Here is a 16,557-nt window from a genome sequence, read left to right as displayed (position 1 = left end):
CACGGTTCGATCCCCCAGCATCCCATATGGTCCCCCAAGCCAGGAGCGATTTCTGAGTGCATAACTAGGAGTAAGCCCTGAGTGTCACCATGTGTTGCTCAAAAACAAAAACAAAAACAAACAAAAAAAACAAACAGAAAAACTCAAAGTAAGTGAACAGACAACAATAGGTCTGTCAGATAAATTCAACATGAACAACATAAGAATCAACAGGGCCATCATAAAAATCACTGGGTCCTGGAAAGACACGTTGGAAACCACTATGCAGAAACAATAGTCAAAAGCATTGTAGCTTTATATTATACAGCCATCAGAAGAGGTGAAGTCATGAAATTTTCCTATACATGGATGTATATGGAATCTATTATGCTGAGTGAAATAAGTCAGAGATAAACACAGAATGGTCTCACTCATCTATGGGTTTTGAGAAAAATTAAAAACATTTGTGTAATGATTCTCAGAGACAAAATAGAGGAGGACTGGATGGTCCAGCTCCTGACATGAAGTTCACCACAGGGATCGTTTAGTGCAGTCACAGAAATAATTACACTGAGAACTATCATACTATCGTAACAAAATGTGACTGAATGAGGGAAGTAGAAAGCCTGTCTATAGTACAGGCCTGTGTGGGGTGGGGAGGAAGGACATAAGATATTTGTCATGGGAATGTTGCACTGATGAAGGATTTTTTGTATATATATATATATATATATATATATATATATATATATATTAATAAATCAAAAAAATAAGGCCTCCCAATTCTTACCACAGGCTGTGTTCTTTACACTGACTGTATAGAAAGAGGAGGTACAGTAAATGCACCCCCCAAAATATTTTTATGAATTTTCCCCAAGTATTAAAGTTGCTTCAAATCAGTCTAAAATAAGCATTATAGCTGAGAAGTTTTCAAAGCTTAAGAATGCTTGAACCAGGACCAGGAAGCTCCATACCTCGGCCTGGGACCTTTTGGGCATGTCTTAGGCCGCCTCTCCCCTCTGCCTGACCGGGAAAGGCATGGGAACTTTTGAGCAGGTCTGAGACCACCCCACTCCATTGGGCAGGGAAGTGCCACACCTCGGTTTGGGATCTTTTGGGCAGGTCTGAGATGGCCCCAACCTGTGCTGGACCAAGAAAGGCACACACCTCACCTGGGACCTTCTGGGCAGGTTTGAGACTGCCCGTCCCCCTCCACTAGACCGGGAAAGGTGCACATCTTGGCCTGAAACCTTTTGGAAAGGTCTGAGACCACCCTCCGCCAGACCGGGAAAGGCATGTACCTTGGCCTGGGAACTTTGAGCAGGTTTTAGATCGTTCCCCACCATCCCCCAAACCCCAAACCGTGGGAACAGACCAGATGGTCTAAATTACGCCACATAGGTCCAGTGTGCTCAGACCTAAGACTCAATTTCCTCAGATAATCCACAGCCCATAATACAGGATAGCAAAACACTGAAACAGCTTCCAATATCCCTATCATACTTAGACAAGCCACTTGGCTAAAAATAAACTCAAAATTGAATTTACCTTCAAGCACCTTTAATCCAACCAGTACAGCAGACTGCTTTATTAAATAACCAGAAAACTCAACATTCAAAACCACCAGATGCAAAGAAATATGGATAAACTAAGGAAAACACTAGCAGCTGGGCAAATGGAGAGAAATCCCATCAAGTTTCCAAGTACAGCAAAACTACGAGCCCAATAGATGAGAACCTAAATGCGACAATGAATGCCCTAGCAATGAAAATCAAGGAATCACTAATCTGTGAGATTAAGAAATCTACAGATGAACAATCAGCCAACTCAAAGAAGAACTTTAACAAAAGATGAAAAATCCATACAATTAGAACTAAGGGAAATTAAAAAAAAAACATGTTAGGAAGCAATAATAGCAGAATTACACAGTTAAAAGAAGGCATAGAGGAACTTGATGGAAAACTACAAAACAACAATGACAAAAAAGTCAATAAGGAAGCAAGAGGCAAATCATTGGAAGAAAAAGTTAGATACATAATGAACAAAGAGAAAAGTAATATCTTAAATTGTAGAAATACCAGAAGGGGAGAAAAAGGGGAAAAGAGAAGAATAAGTAGTGAGGGAATTAATAGCAGATAATTTTCCCACCTTCTGGAAAGAGACACTGTACAAACCTAAGAGGCAAAATGAGTCCCTAAGAAAATGGACCCTAAAAGACCAACAGCAAGACATACAGTAATCCAACTGGCAAAAAAAAAAAAAAAAAAAAAAAAGAGAGAGAGAGAAAGATGAATTCTTTAAAGCAACAAGGGAGAGAAAAGCCCTCATATACAAAGAAAGGAACATAAAAATCATACCAGAACTCCCATTTGAAACAATCCAGGCAAGAAGACAGTGAAGTGACATATTTAAACTACTGAATGAAAGAAACTTCCAACCTAGACTACACTACCCAGCAAAATTCTCATTCATATGATAACAAAAAACATTCTTAGTTTTAGACAAAAAAAGGAGAACTCACTCTATTTGCGCTAAGAAAACCATCTCTAAATGGACTGCTCAAAGACTTCCTACACAATCCAAACCACCCCCTCCAATGTAACAACAACCACTCTACTCAAACAATAGCACACCAGCCCTCTCTGGCGGTAATCTCTTTAAATGTCAACGGGCTAAATTCCCCCATTAAAAGAGACAAAAGTAGATGGGTGGAACAGAAAACAAAACAAAAAAGACATCTGCTGCCTCAAGAAACACCTAAAAGAACACAGGATTATAATTAATAGATGAAAATCAATTATTCAAGCCAAAGTAAAAAAAAGCAAGACTTGGATAGCCAATCTTATATTAGACCAAATTGCATTCAACCTCAAGAAAGTGCTCAGAGAACAAGAAGATCACTACTTACTGATCAGGGGAACATTAGACCAAGAGTACTAACATTGATCAATATTTATGCACTGACTGTAGAGCCAGCAAAATATGTAAGACATTTGCTCACAACTCTAGAGAAACATATGGAAATAAATGTGATATTAGTAGGATATTTCAATACTCCTCTATCACCACTAGACAGAACCATCAGGCAGAAAACTTCACTTGTGGGTGGAAAGAAGAAGAAGAAGAAGAAGAAGAAGAAGAAGAAGAAGAAGAAGAAGAAGAAGAAGAAGAAGAAGAAGAAGAAGAAGAAGAAGAAGAAGAAGAAGAAGAGAAGAAGAAGAAGAAGAAGAAGAAGAAGAAGAAGAAGAAGAAGAAGAAGAAGAAGAAGAAGAAGAAGAAGAAGAAGAAGAAGAAGAAGAAGAAGAAAGGTTTTTTTTAGAAGTTGCTGGTCTGCTTTTGTTGTTACTCCCTTATTCTCGTTTGGTTTTGTTTTGGTTTGGTTTGGTTTGTTACCTTTTTCTTCTTTTTTCCCCTTTCTTCTTCTAAATGGATATTTATAACACCTAGATGGACTCCTCCTAGTTTTTCTCTTTTTTTGTTTGCCCTTTTTTTCTTTTTTCTTTCTTTTCTTTTCCCATATCTTTTCTTATATTTACAATAGAACCACATTACTGGAATTACCTTGATCAGACTCATTTTTTGAGGGGGAAAATTGGATGGTACCAAGACCAGACAGTCGTATGTTTATTTGGTAGAAATAAAAAAAGTTCATACTGAATAACAAACCTAAAGTCAACAACAACAGAATCAGTACCCAATTTATAACAAGGTGTAAAAGTGGGGAATAGTTGTACTAGCATTACAGAGGATTTAGAAAGGAGGGAGATGTCGGATGCATGCTGGGAACAGGGGTGGAGGAAGGACAACACTGGTGGTGGGAATGCCCCTCATTCATTGTCACTATGTGCCTTAAATATTACTGTGAAGATTTGTAATTCACTTTGACCACAATAAAAAAGTAAAAAAAAAGAATGCTTGAACCTACATTCTGGATGTCCAAAAATTACCAGCTAAAAGAGATCTACATAAAAGCATTTCAATGCACATCTGAGTCAGAATAATAACAACTATAAACAGAGAGAGAATACTTAAAGCAGCAAATTGAAAAAGAGCAAACATATACAAATAAGCAAACAAGATTTACAGCAGATTTATCACAAAGAACCCTCCAGGTTCAAAGGAAGTGGTGGGATATAATGAAAAAACTCAATAAAATGAAACAAGAGAGATGAGGGCGGATAGGTGCAGCTCATGACATGAAGCTCACCACATAGAGTGATGAGTGCAATTAGAGAAATAACTACACTGAAAACTATCATAACAATGTGAATGAATGAGAGAAGAAGAAAGCCTGTCTCGAGTACAGGTGTGGGTGTGGTGGGGAGGAGGGACATCTTGGAAATTGGTGGTGGGAATGTTGCACTGGTGAAGGGGAGTGTTCTTTTCATGATTGTAATTATACAACTATAATCATATTTGTAATCACGGTGTTTAAATAAAGATAATTAAAAAAAGAAATGAAAGTCTCACTAAGAACTTCACCTAGCCAGACTTTCATTCAGGAATGAAGGAAAGAAAAACAGCTTTATGAATAAACATTACCTTAGGAAATGTCTAGACTCAAAACATATCTTTTTTTGTGTATGGTTTTGAGGCCATACTGAGCTGCACCCAGGGGTTACTCCTGGTTCTGTGCTCAGAAATAGCTCTTGGAAGACTCTGGGGACCATATGGGATGGCAGTAATTGAACCCAGGTCCGTCCTGGGTCAGCCATGTAAAAGGCAAATGCCCTACCCCTGTGGTATCTCTCCAGCCCCAAACCATATCTTTTCTTTTTTTTTAACAGAACCATAGAACATGAATTATCTTGTTTTGCTTTATATTTCTATTTCTTCCTACAAATTGAGAAAAAAAAATGAATGGTACAGGGCAAAGCAGTCTCATGAGCAAAGAGTGGAAATAAAATATGATCAGAAATACCCAACCCAAAGTCAACAGCAATAGAATCAAAACATATCTTAAAAGTAGTACCGAAATGTCTAATTTAAGGCAAGACCCTCAAACACACACAGACATATACCCCCCACACACACACAAACACACAAACTCCTATGAAAAGATGGCAGAAAATTCCATCACAGCCATCTCTTACAACATCAATGGGCTAAGAGCACCAGTTAAAAAACACAGAGTGGTAAAATTGAATCAGAAAATTGAATTAAAATTTTGCTGTTTGCAAGAAACATTTGAATACTCAGAGCAACATAAATTCTAATCAAAAGTTTGGAAGACAATCCTTCAACAAAGTAACTTCCTTAAAATGCTGGGTTAGAGGACAGAGCAATAGTACCACGTTTAGGGTATCTGCTATGCATAGAGCTGATCAAGATTTGATCTGCAGCATGCCATATGCCCTGAGCACTGCAAGGAGTTAGTTCTGAGTGCAGAACACTCCTGAGTTTGGTACAAAAAAATAGATAAATATAGTTAAAAGGCTAGGTTCTCCCTACTAATATCAGGTAACATAAGTTTCAGGCTTTAAAAGGTCATTAGAGAAAGAGAAGATCATTTTTTTTTAGTAATCATGAAACGTGTGCATCAAGAAGAAACCACATTTCTAAACATATATGGGCCAATAAGTAGAAAGCAACATATTAAAACAACTGTGAATAGACTTGAAGAAAGACATTGATAGCAGAGTAGTAGTATTGGGATACTTGAACACCACTCTGTCATCTCTTGATAGATCAACAAGGATAAAACTCAACAAGTATACATTAGCTTTGAAGGAAAACATAGAAGAGAGAGGCTTAATAAAACACATATATAGAGAGTTTTTTAATGACAAAAAGCTAAATACACATTCTTTTCCAATGCACCTGAGACATTCCCCATGATAGATCACGTTTGTCTGTAAGACATACCTCCATAAAATCAAAAGGATAGAATTATATCAATTATCTTCTCAAATCATGAGGCATAGAAAACGGAAGTGAATTATAAACAAAAATAGAAAAATAACTTTAAATTCTGAAAACTAAAGAGCTCCCTACTGAACAATCAGTGGGTCAGAGAGGAAGGCAAAGAGAAAATCAAAACATTTCTAGAAACAAATGAAAATGAAAACACAAATTATCATAATATATGAAACATTGCAAAGGCAGTGCTAAGAAGAAAATGTATCCCTTTACAAGCATTCAACCAGAACAAAGAAAAGGCCTAAATAAATAAGAAAATGAAGACTGAACAACAAAATAAGCTGAGCAAGGAGGGGAAAGAAAATAATAAAAGTTAGAGCAAAAATTAATAACTGTAAACTCAAAAAACTATCCATGAGATGAACTAATCAATAATTGATCTGTGGAAAAATAATCAAGATTGATAAATTACTAGAAGGAATTAAAAAAAGCAAGATAGTGCTCGCTTCTGCAGCACATATACTAAAATTGAAACGATACAGAGAAGATTAGCATGGCCCCTGCGCAAAGATGACACACAAATTCATGAAGCATTCCATATTAAAAAAAAAAAAAAGCAAGATTGAGATTCCTGAAGAGTCAAATCATAAATGAAAGGAAATATGTCGCAAGGCATACTACAGAAATTCAAAGGTACATAGCAAATATTCTGAGAACCATTATGCAACAAAATAATAGAATATGAAAAAAAATGAATAAAGTCTTACCAAGATTTCACAAAGTTCACCCTAGGACTTCAAGGAAAACTTCTCCTGCCTGTGCCTGTCTGCCTGTGTTTCTGAATCCCTGAAGGTCTCCTCAGAGGCCCAGGGAGCGCACCCCCAAAAAACTGCATTTTGAAGCTACCCAGTAAGTACATTCTGGCTGTGGGGGTCATCGTCCAATAAGCTGAACTCTCTGGCCTGTGGAGGCTCCACACTGCTGTGCCTTTGTTCACTCTGAGGACTTAAGGGAAACTTTTCCTGCCTGTGCCTGTCTGGCTGTGTTTCTGAATCCCTGAAGGTCTTCTCAGAGGCCTAGGGAGTGCACCCCCCAAAAAACTGCATTTTGAAGCTGCCCAGTAAGTACATTCTGGCTGTGGGGGTCATCGTCCAATAAGCTGAACTCTCTGGCCTGTGGAGGCTCACACTGCTGTGACTCTGTTCACTCTGAGGACTTCAAGGGAAACTTCTGCCTATGCCTGTCTGCCTGTGTTTCTGAATCCCTGAAGGTCTTCTCAGAGGCCTATGGAGCATACCCCAAAAAAACTGTCTAGAGGCAGCAGAAGAGCTGGCTGCTTCGATTTGCTTCGCGGCCCTGCACTATTTCTAACCAATGAACCCCACAACAACACGCAAGAAAAACCATACTACAAGCGTGACAATGGGGAAACCTCGCAGGCAAACACCATGCACAGAAAATGAAGAAAAAACCTCGGATGAACTAATAAATTCCAACCACCTGATTAACCTCTCAGATAAGGAACTTAAAATAGCAATATGGAAGATGTTTGTAGAACTCAAAGAAAGCATAGATTGATCTGAAGAGAACACAATGACAGAAATCAGAAAACTCCAAACTGAAATAGGAGATCTAAAAAACACGGTAGCTCAACAGAAAACCTCAGTGGATGAAATTGACAGCAGGGTATCAGCAGGTGAGGAGAGAATCGGTGTACTGGAAGATGTGATGCAGAAAAACTCAACACAACAGATGAAATTGGAAAAGAACCTTAAGAAAAACGATCAGGCAATGAAAAAAGTACTCAAGGAAAGCGAACAAATGAAAATATAAGTCTTTATTAAACTAAACAGAAACAACATAAGAATCATTGGAGTCCCAGAGACCCAAGTAGGAGATCTCCAGGAAGAATCAACTGTCAAATACATCATCAAAGAGATACTCCCAGAGTTAAAGACTACATTCAATCAATTCCTGCATGCCTGAAGAGTACCAGCTAAAAGAGACCCAAAGAAAAACACCCCAAGACACATCCTCATTACAATGACAAATCCCACAAATAGAGATAGAATACTGAAAGCAGCAAGATCAAAAAGGGAAATTACATTCAAAGGAGCATCCCTAAGACTTACCGCAGACATGTCACAAGAAACTCTCAAGGCCAGAAGACAGTGCTGGGATATTGTGACAAGACTGAATGAAATGAATGCCTCACCTAAAATACTGCACCCAGCCCAACTCACATTCAGGTCTGAAGGAAGAATACATAGCTTCATGGATAAACCATAGATCAGAAACTTCAAAGATGATAAACCAGCCTTAAAGGGAAAACTGACAGGTCTACTCTAAGACAAGAGAGACCAACAAACACAGCAAACTTATCTACAAAGATGACATTAAATCCTATGACAATCAGCTCCCTCAGTGTTAATGGACTAAATTCACCAATTAAAAGACACAGAGTGGCAAAATTGGTCAAAAACATGAATCCAACCTTCTACTGCCTACAAGAAACACATCTGAATAGAACAAACATAGACTCAAAATCAAAGGCTGGAGGAAAATCAGCCAAGCAAATAACACCCTCAAAAATGTTGGGGTGGCCATATTCATAACCGATGACACCAACTTTATACATGGAACAGAGGTAAGGGACAAAGATAGACATTATGTACTAATCAAGGAATATATGCAACAGGAAAAAATCAGACTATTAAACAAATATGCACCCAATGAGAGAGCAGCAAATTAATACAATTACTGATAAATCAAAAAGAAGAAATCAATAATAACACAATAATAGTGGGAGGCCTCAACAGAGCCCTATCAACACTTGACAGGTCAACCAGACTGAAACCCAACAAAAACATACTAGCCCTGAAAAGACTAATGAAAGAAAGAGGACTCCATCCCAAAAAACCTTGATACACATTCTTCTCCAATGTACATGGGTCGTTCTCTAGAATAACTACATGCTGAGACATAAAACATACCTCCATAAAATCAAGAGGATAGAAATTTTGCAGGCTACCTTTGCTGACCACAAGCCTCTGAAATTAGATGTGAACTACAAAGCCACACAGAAAAAAAACTTTAACAATTGGAAATTAGACAACCTGCTACTGAACAACGAGTGTGTCCAAGATGAAATCAAAAAGGAAATCAAAACTTTCCTGGAAACAAATGATAATGAAGACACAAACTGCCAGATTCTATGGGACACAGCAAAAGCGGTCCTGAGGGGAAAATTTATAGTTCTACAAGCACACATCAGGAAGGAAGAAGGGACATACCTGAATAACTTAATGACGCAGCTCAAAAAATTAGAAAATGACCAGCAAAAGGAACCAAAAATAGGGAGACAGAAGGCAATAACAAAGCTGAAAGCACAACTCAATGAAGTGGAAAACCAAAAAACAATCTGAAAGATCAAAGAAAGAAGTTGGATCTTTGAAAAAAATAAACAAGATTGATAGACCATTGGCAAAATTCACAAAGAAAGAGAGAGAGAGAAATCTGATAACCCGTGTTAGAAATGAAAAGGGGGAGATTATGACAGATATTGCAGAGATCCAAAAGGTAATCAGAGACTACTTTGAGAAACTTTATGCTACTAAACATGAGAACCTAGAAGAAATGGAAAATTCTTGGACACTTATAACCTTCCACATTTAAGTATGGAGGATGTAGCATATCTAAACATCCCATCACTACTGAGGAAATTGAAACTGTAATCAAACATCTGCCCAAAAAGAAAAGCCCAGCTCCAGATGGATTTACTAATGAATTTTCTCAAATCTTTTAAGAGGAGCTACTACCAATCCTAGCCAGACTCTTCCATGAAATTGAAAAAATTGGTACACTCAAAAATAGCTTTTATGAAGCCAACATCACCTTTATAGCAAAACCGGACAGAGATGCTGCCAAAAAAAGAAAATTACAGACCAATATCCCTGATGAATGCTGATGCAAAGATTTTCAACAAAATCCTGGCAAATAGGATCCAATGCATCATCAAGAAGATCATACACTACGACCAAGTAGGTTTCATCACAGGAATGCAAGGATGGTTTAACATCCGTAAATCTATCAATATCATACACAACATCAACAAGAAGAAAAATAAAAATCATATGATCATCTTAATAGACGGAGAGAAAACATTTGATAAGGTCCAACACCCATTCTTGATCAAAACTCTCAGCAAGATGGGAATGGAAGGAACCTTTCTCAATCTAGTTGAAGCCATCTACCACAAGCCAATGGCAAATATTATCCTCAATGGAGAAAAACTAAAAGCCTGTCCTCTAAATTCTGGTACAAGACAAGGCTGTCCGCTCTCACCACTCCTCTTCAACATAGTACTGGAATTTCTTGCTATAGTAATCAGGCAAGAATAAGATATCAAGGGAATTCAGATAGGAAAGGAAGAAGTCAAGCTCTCATTGTTTGCAGACGACATCATACTCTACTTAGAAAACCCCAAAGACTCTATCTAAAAGCTTCTATAAACAGTAGACTCATATATCAAGGTGGCAGGCTACAAATTTAACACAGAGAAATTAATGGCCTTTTTATACGCCAATAATGATAAGGAGAGAAGGATGTCAAGCAGGCAATCCCATTCACAATAGTGCCACAAAAACTCAAATATCTTGGAGTCAACCTGACCAAAGTGGTGAAGGACCTATACAAAGAAAACTATAAAGCCCTGCTCCAAGAAATAAGAGAGATACAGGGAAATTGAAACACATACCCTGCTCATGGATTGGCAGGATTAACATCATTAAAATGGCAACACCCCCCAAAGCATTATACAGATTTAATGCAATCCCCTTAAAAATACCCATGACATTCTTCAATTAAGTGGATCAAACACTTATGAAGTTCATTTGGAACAATAAACACCCTCGAGTAGCTAAAGCACTCCTAGGGAAAAGAAAAATGGGAGGCATTACTTTCCCCAACTTTAAACTGTACTACAATGCAATAGTTATCAAAACAGCATGGTATTGAAATAAAGACAGACCCTCAGATCAGGGGAATAGGCTTGAGTTCTCAGACTTTGTCCCCCAGACAAACAATTACTGAATTTTTGTCAAAGGAGCAAGAAATCCTTAATGGAGCAAAGAGGCCTCTTCAATAAGTGGTGCTGGCAGAACTGGTTAGCCACTTGCAAAAAAGCAAACATAGACCCCAGTTAACATCAAGTATGAAGGTAAAATCCAAATGGATTAAAGACCTTGATATCAGACCGGATACCATAAGGTATATAGAATACCACATTGGTAAAACACTCCACAACATTGAGACTAAAGGCATCTTCAAGGAGGAAACTGCACTTTCCATACAAGTGAAAGCAGAGATCAACAGATGGGAATATATTAAACTGAGAAGTTTCTGCACCTCAAAAGAAATAGTGCCCAGGATACAAGAGTCACCCACCAAGTGGGAGAAACTATTCACCCAATACCCATCAGATAAGGGGCTAATATCCAAAATATACAGTGCACTGACAGAACTTTACAGGAAAAAAAATCTAATCCCATCAAAAAATGGGGAGAAGAAATGAACAGACATTTTGATAAAAAAAAGAAATACAATTGGCCAAGAGGCACATGAAAAAATGCTCCTCATCACTACTCAGGGAGATGCAAATCAAAACAACAATGAGATATCACCTCACACCACAGAGATTGGCGTACTTTACAAAGAATGAGAACAATGAGTGCTGGCAGGGATGTGGAGAGAAAGGAACTCTTATCCACTGCTGGTGGAAATGCTGGCTAGTACAACCTCTATGGATAGCGAGATGGAGATTCCTCCAAAATCTGGAAATTGAGCTCTCATTGGACCCAGCTATTCCACTCCTAGGGATATACCCTAAGAACACAATAATACAATACAAAAACCCCTTCCTCATGCCTATATTTATTGCAGCACTATTCACAATAGCCAGGCTCTGGAAACAACCAAGATGCTGTTCAACAGATGAATGGCTAAGAATCTGTGGTACATATACACAATGGAATATTATGCAGCCATCAGGAGAGATGAAGTCATGAAATTTTCCTATACATGGATGTACATGGAATCTATCATGCTGAGTGAAATAAGTCAGAGGGAGAGAGAGACACACACAGAATAGTCTCACTCAACTATGGGTTTTAAGAAAAATAAAAGTCATTTTTGCAACAATCCTCATAGACAATGAGAGGAGGGCTGGAACTTCCAGCTAACTTCATGAAGCTCACCACAAAGAGTGGTGAGTGCAGTTATAGAAATAACTACACAGAGAACTACCATAATCATGTGAATGAATGAGGGAAATGGAAAGCCAGTCTGGAGTACAGGTGGGGGTGGGTTGGGATGGAGGGAGATTTGAGACATTGGTAGTGGGAATGTTGTACTGGTGATGGGGGTGTTCTTTACATGACCGAAACCTAATCACAATCATATATGTAATCAAGATGTTTAAATAAAGAAAAAAAAAGAAAAAAAGATTTCACCAAGATGTTTTGAATATCTGAGTAGACCTGTTACAATCATCAACATTGGAATGGTAATCAAAAGACTTCCTCCAATTAAAAAAATCGAGGACCAGATAGAATAACTAGTAAATTTTTCAAACCTTTGAGAACTTACTGCAAATCCTTTTCAGGCTCTTCAGGAAATTGAATAAATGAAAACACTACCAAATAGTTTCTATGAAGCTAACATGATCCTGATACCAAAAACAGAGACACCACAAAAAAAGAAAAGTATAGGCCAATAACCTTGAAAAACACAGATGCAATGATATCCAAGAAAATACTAGCAACTAGACTCCAACTGCTAACAAGGTCATACACCATGATCAAGTAGGAGTCAGTCAAAGATGCAAAGTTGGTTTAACTATACAAGTCAATCAATATAATACAACATACCATGAAAAGAAAATATAAAAATTATCTGATCATAGCAATAAATGCAAAGAAAATAATTGACAAGCTCTAAGACCAATTTATAAAAAAAATGAAAAAGTCTAAACAACATGGGAAATAAAGCAATTTCCTCAATATAGGCAAACAATTTACCATAAGCCTAGGATTTGCATTATACTCAATGGGGAACAACTGAAAACCTTTCTCTAAGATCTACCAAAACAGAAGGTTGCTCTACCTCCCAACTTCATTTCATTATATTCCTGGAAGTACTTGCCACAGCAATTAGGCATGAAAAAGACCTCAAGTGTATCCAGGTAGGAAAGGAAGAAGTCAAGCTCTTACTGTTTGCAGATGACAAGACACTATATTTAGAAAATCCTAAAAACTCAACAAAAACTACTAGTAATAATATATTTGTATTGTAGATCATCAGACTACAAAATTAATATGAAAATCAATTAGTTTTTTATAAACAAATAGTGAAATAGATGAAAGAGCTGCTTTAAATAATCCCATTCACAATTTTGCCTCAGAACAACAAATTTCTTGGAGTCAACTTAAATAAAGAGGTGAAAGACCTATACAAAGAAAACTACAATTGGGACCGGCGAGGTGGCGCAAGAGGTAAGGTGTCTGCCTTGCAAGTGCTAGCCAAGGAATGATCACGACCGCAGTTTGATCTCCCGGCATCCCATATGGTCCTCCAAGCCAGGGGCAATTTCTGAGCGATTAGCCAGGAGTCACCCCTGAGAATCAAATGGGTGTGGCCCGAAAAAAAAAACAAAACTATAAAACACTACTTCAAGAAAATGAAGACACAAGAAATTTTCTACCCTTTGATAAAGGGACAAGAAATAAATTTTGGATCAAGGGAAGCCACTTCAACAAGTCATGGAATAACTTGTTGACAACAGACAAAACTTAGACCCTCCATAAAATCATGCACAAATGTAAAATCAAATTGGATTAAAGACTTTAATATTAGATCTGGAACTATAAGTTACATAGTCAAAAATTTAAAAAGAAACCTCCATGAGATTGAAGTCAAAGGCATCTTCTGGTCAAGCAAGTGGAAGCAAAGATAAACAAATTAGATTATATTAAATCACAAAGCCTCTTCACTTCAAAAGAAATTTTAACTAGGATCCAAAGACTACTCACAAAACTGGAGAAACTATTCATTCAAAATCCATCTCATAAATCATTAATATCCAAGATATGCCAAGCCAGTGGTAAAATTTAGCAAGGAAAATAATCTAACCCATTCAATAACTGGAAGACAAAATGAACAAACAAAAACAAAAATGAACAAACATTTTCACATAAAAGAAATGCAGATAGAAAAAGGCACATGATAAAAAGCTCCACAGCATTAATCATCAGGAAGATGCAAAGCAACAATGAGATATCATCTCACATCACAGAGACTGGCACATATCACAAAGAACAGGAACATCCTGTGCTGGCACAGATGTGCTGAGAAAGGGACTCTAATTCATTGCTAGTGGGAATGCTGGTCATCCAGCCTTTTTGGAAAACAAATTTTTACATTCCTCAAAAAGCTAGAAATTGAGCTTCCATATAACCCAGAAATTCCACTTTTAGAAAATAACAAAGGAGCCCAAATAAACAACTCCAAAAATCCCTCTGTATTTCTGTTTATTGCAGCACTACTCACAATTGCCAGAATTTGGAAACAGTCCAAGTGCCTGAGAGCATGAGTAGATAAGGAAACTACAGTCCATCTACACAATAGATTACTATGTAGCTCTTAGGAAAAATGAAGACAAGAAATTTGCTTATACATGGATGAGTATTATGATGAAATGACACTGAGAGAAAAGGATAGACATAAAATGAGTGCACTCATTTGTGGAATTAAAAAAAAAGATTACTATGCAAATAATACCTAAAGGCAATAAAAATGAGGACCAGGAGGAATTACTCTTACCAGGAAATTTGCCACCAAGAGTGAGGGAATGCAGTTAGGGCAGAGAAGGGACCACTATGACTATGATATTTGAAAATGTTCACTCCAGACAAGAAGAATTGGGTGCTGAAAGAAGACAAATACACTTCAATAACAAGATTGCAAACCACAGTGTCTAAAAGTGGTGAAGTAAAAGTGAGAGAGAGAAAGAGAGAAGAGAGAGAAGAAAGATGTCTGTTTATAGCAAGAAGGGGGAAGATGGGAGAGAAACTGGGAACATTGGTGATGGGATATGTGCACTGGTAAAAGGTGTTATACATTGTATAACTAAAACTCCATCATAAAGAACTTTGTATCTGTGAACAAAAAGCAACTGTATTATGAACAACCTTTATCTCTGGTGTTTAAATGAAACAATAACAAATGTAAGGAAATAAAAGAGCTCATAGAGAATCTTCATTTTAACTAATTAAGTCATGTATTCCTTCATTCTTATAGTTAATCTATTGACTATTTGTCTGTGCTAGGCATTATTTTGAACTAAGCCAGAAGGATCCTTCAAGCACTGCCAGATGTAACCTCAAAAACACCTGCAGTGGTGCAGGCAGTAGGGCATTTGCCTTACACATGCTAACCTAGGACAGACTGAGGTTCAATTCCCCATTGTCCCAAGCCAGGAGCGATTTCTGAGCACATAGCCAGGAATAACCCCTGAGCGTCACCGAGTGCAGCTCCTACCCCCCAAAAAATATCAAAAAACAAAAAAGTAAAGGCATCAAAACCACACTGACACACACACACAGAAAAAGCTATGCATACTATATAAAACAAACTCAGCATACTGCTGTTGGAAATGGGTCACTACCAATGAATTGAAGCTGGAAATTTTCCCTAGACAAATTTTAACTACTTACATGTTAGTTGGATTACTGAAATTCCACCTGTTGGTATTGGCAACATTACTTGAGATATTTCTATAGAAATGGGGTCTGTAAGCCCATTTCTATAGGGAACAATAACATGAAAAAAAATGAAGCATGAGAATAGACATATAATTAATGGCAATTATCGAAAAGAAAGAAAAATTGAAGAGGGCTTTAACTGTGGTATTTAAAGAAATACCTTTTGCTTAGGCAAGTATCATGTCTGGAAATTCAGTGTTCACTACATGTAAATATTGACTGTAATTGGTTCCCAATATAACTCTACTGATAGACTCTCTTTAGGTCTAAGGGGATCTTCAGTTCTAAATGGCTATACATTAGAGGACAGGTAAGTGCCTGGTGGAAGTAGGCATTTAAAAGCCACAAGGACTTCGCTTGATTTTTTATTTTGATTTAGAGCCACTCTCAGGGGTCCTCAGGACTGACCCCTGGCTTTGTGTTCAGGAATCAATCCTGATGGGATCTGCATACATATGGGCTGCAGAGAATGGATCACATGTTGACCATATGCAAGCAAGCACCCTACCTCCTGTACTATCACTCCTGCCCAAGATTTCATTATAACCACGAAATTCTATGAATTGAAGATGCTAAAATCAATAAACCTCAGAAGTCCATTTCAGATATTATTCTTACTTGAAGAGATTGTGCAAGGAAAATGTATTTCCTACATTTCTACATTTGAAACTCTGGGTGTGTTTTCCTGAACCTCAGAGATATGCTAAGATTAGAATTTAGCCTGTCCTCTTACAGCAGGGTTAAGAGACAAGAGAGTCATGAACTGAAACCCAACAATGAACATGCTTGTAATCAATCATAATGCTTAAATAAAAATTAATAATAATAATAATAATGAGAGACAAGAGAGATGTGGAAGACTTATTCAAGGCTATAGGGATAGAAAATGACAAAAATTGGG

General features: G+C 37.4%; 1 protein-coding gene, 1 non-coding gene and 1 pseudogene across 2 annotated transcripts in view; 2 read left to right on the top strand and 1 right to left on the bottom strand.

Moving 5' to 3' along the window:
- Positions 1-16,557, bottom strand: part of SHISA6 (shisa family member 6) — a 462,012-nt gene that overhangs the window by 429,111 nt on the left and 16,344 nt on the right.
- Positions 753-839, top strand: LOC126014832 (uncharacterized; annotated as a pseudogene).
- LOC126015142 (U6 spliceosomal RNA) lies at positions 6,337-6,443 on the top strand. The gene has a single exon (XR_007498036.1). It is a non-coding gene; the product is annotated as a U6 spliceosomal RNA (small nuclear RNA).

Source organism: Suncus etruscus, chromosome 7, assembly GCF_024139225.1.
Source record: "Suncus etruscus isolate mSunEtr1 chromosome 7, mSunEtr1.pri.cur, whole genome shotgun sequence".
NCBI classification, from domain to species: Eukaryota; Metazoa; Chordata; class Mammalia; order Eulipotyphla; family Soricidae; genus Suncus; species Suncus etruscus.
The sequence above is the reverse complement of the archived record's forward strand: the minus strand, read 5'-3'. Positions and strand labels throughout refer to the sequence as shown.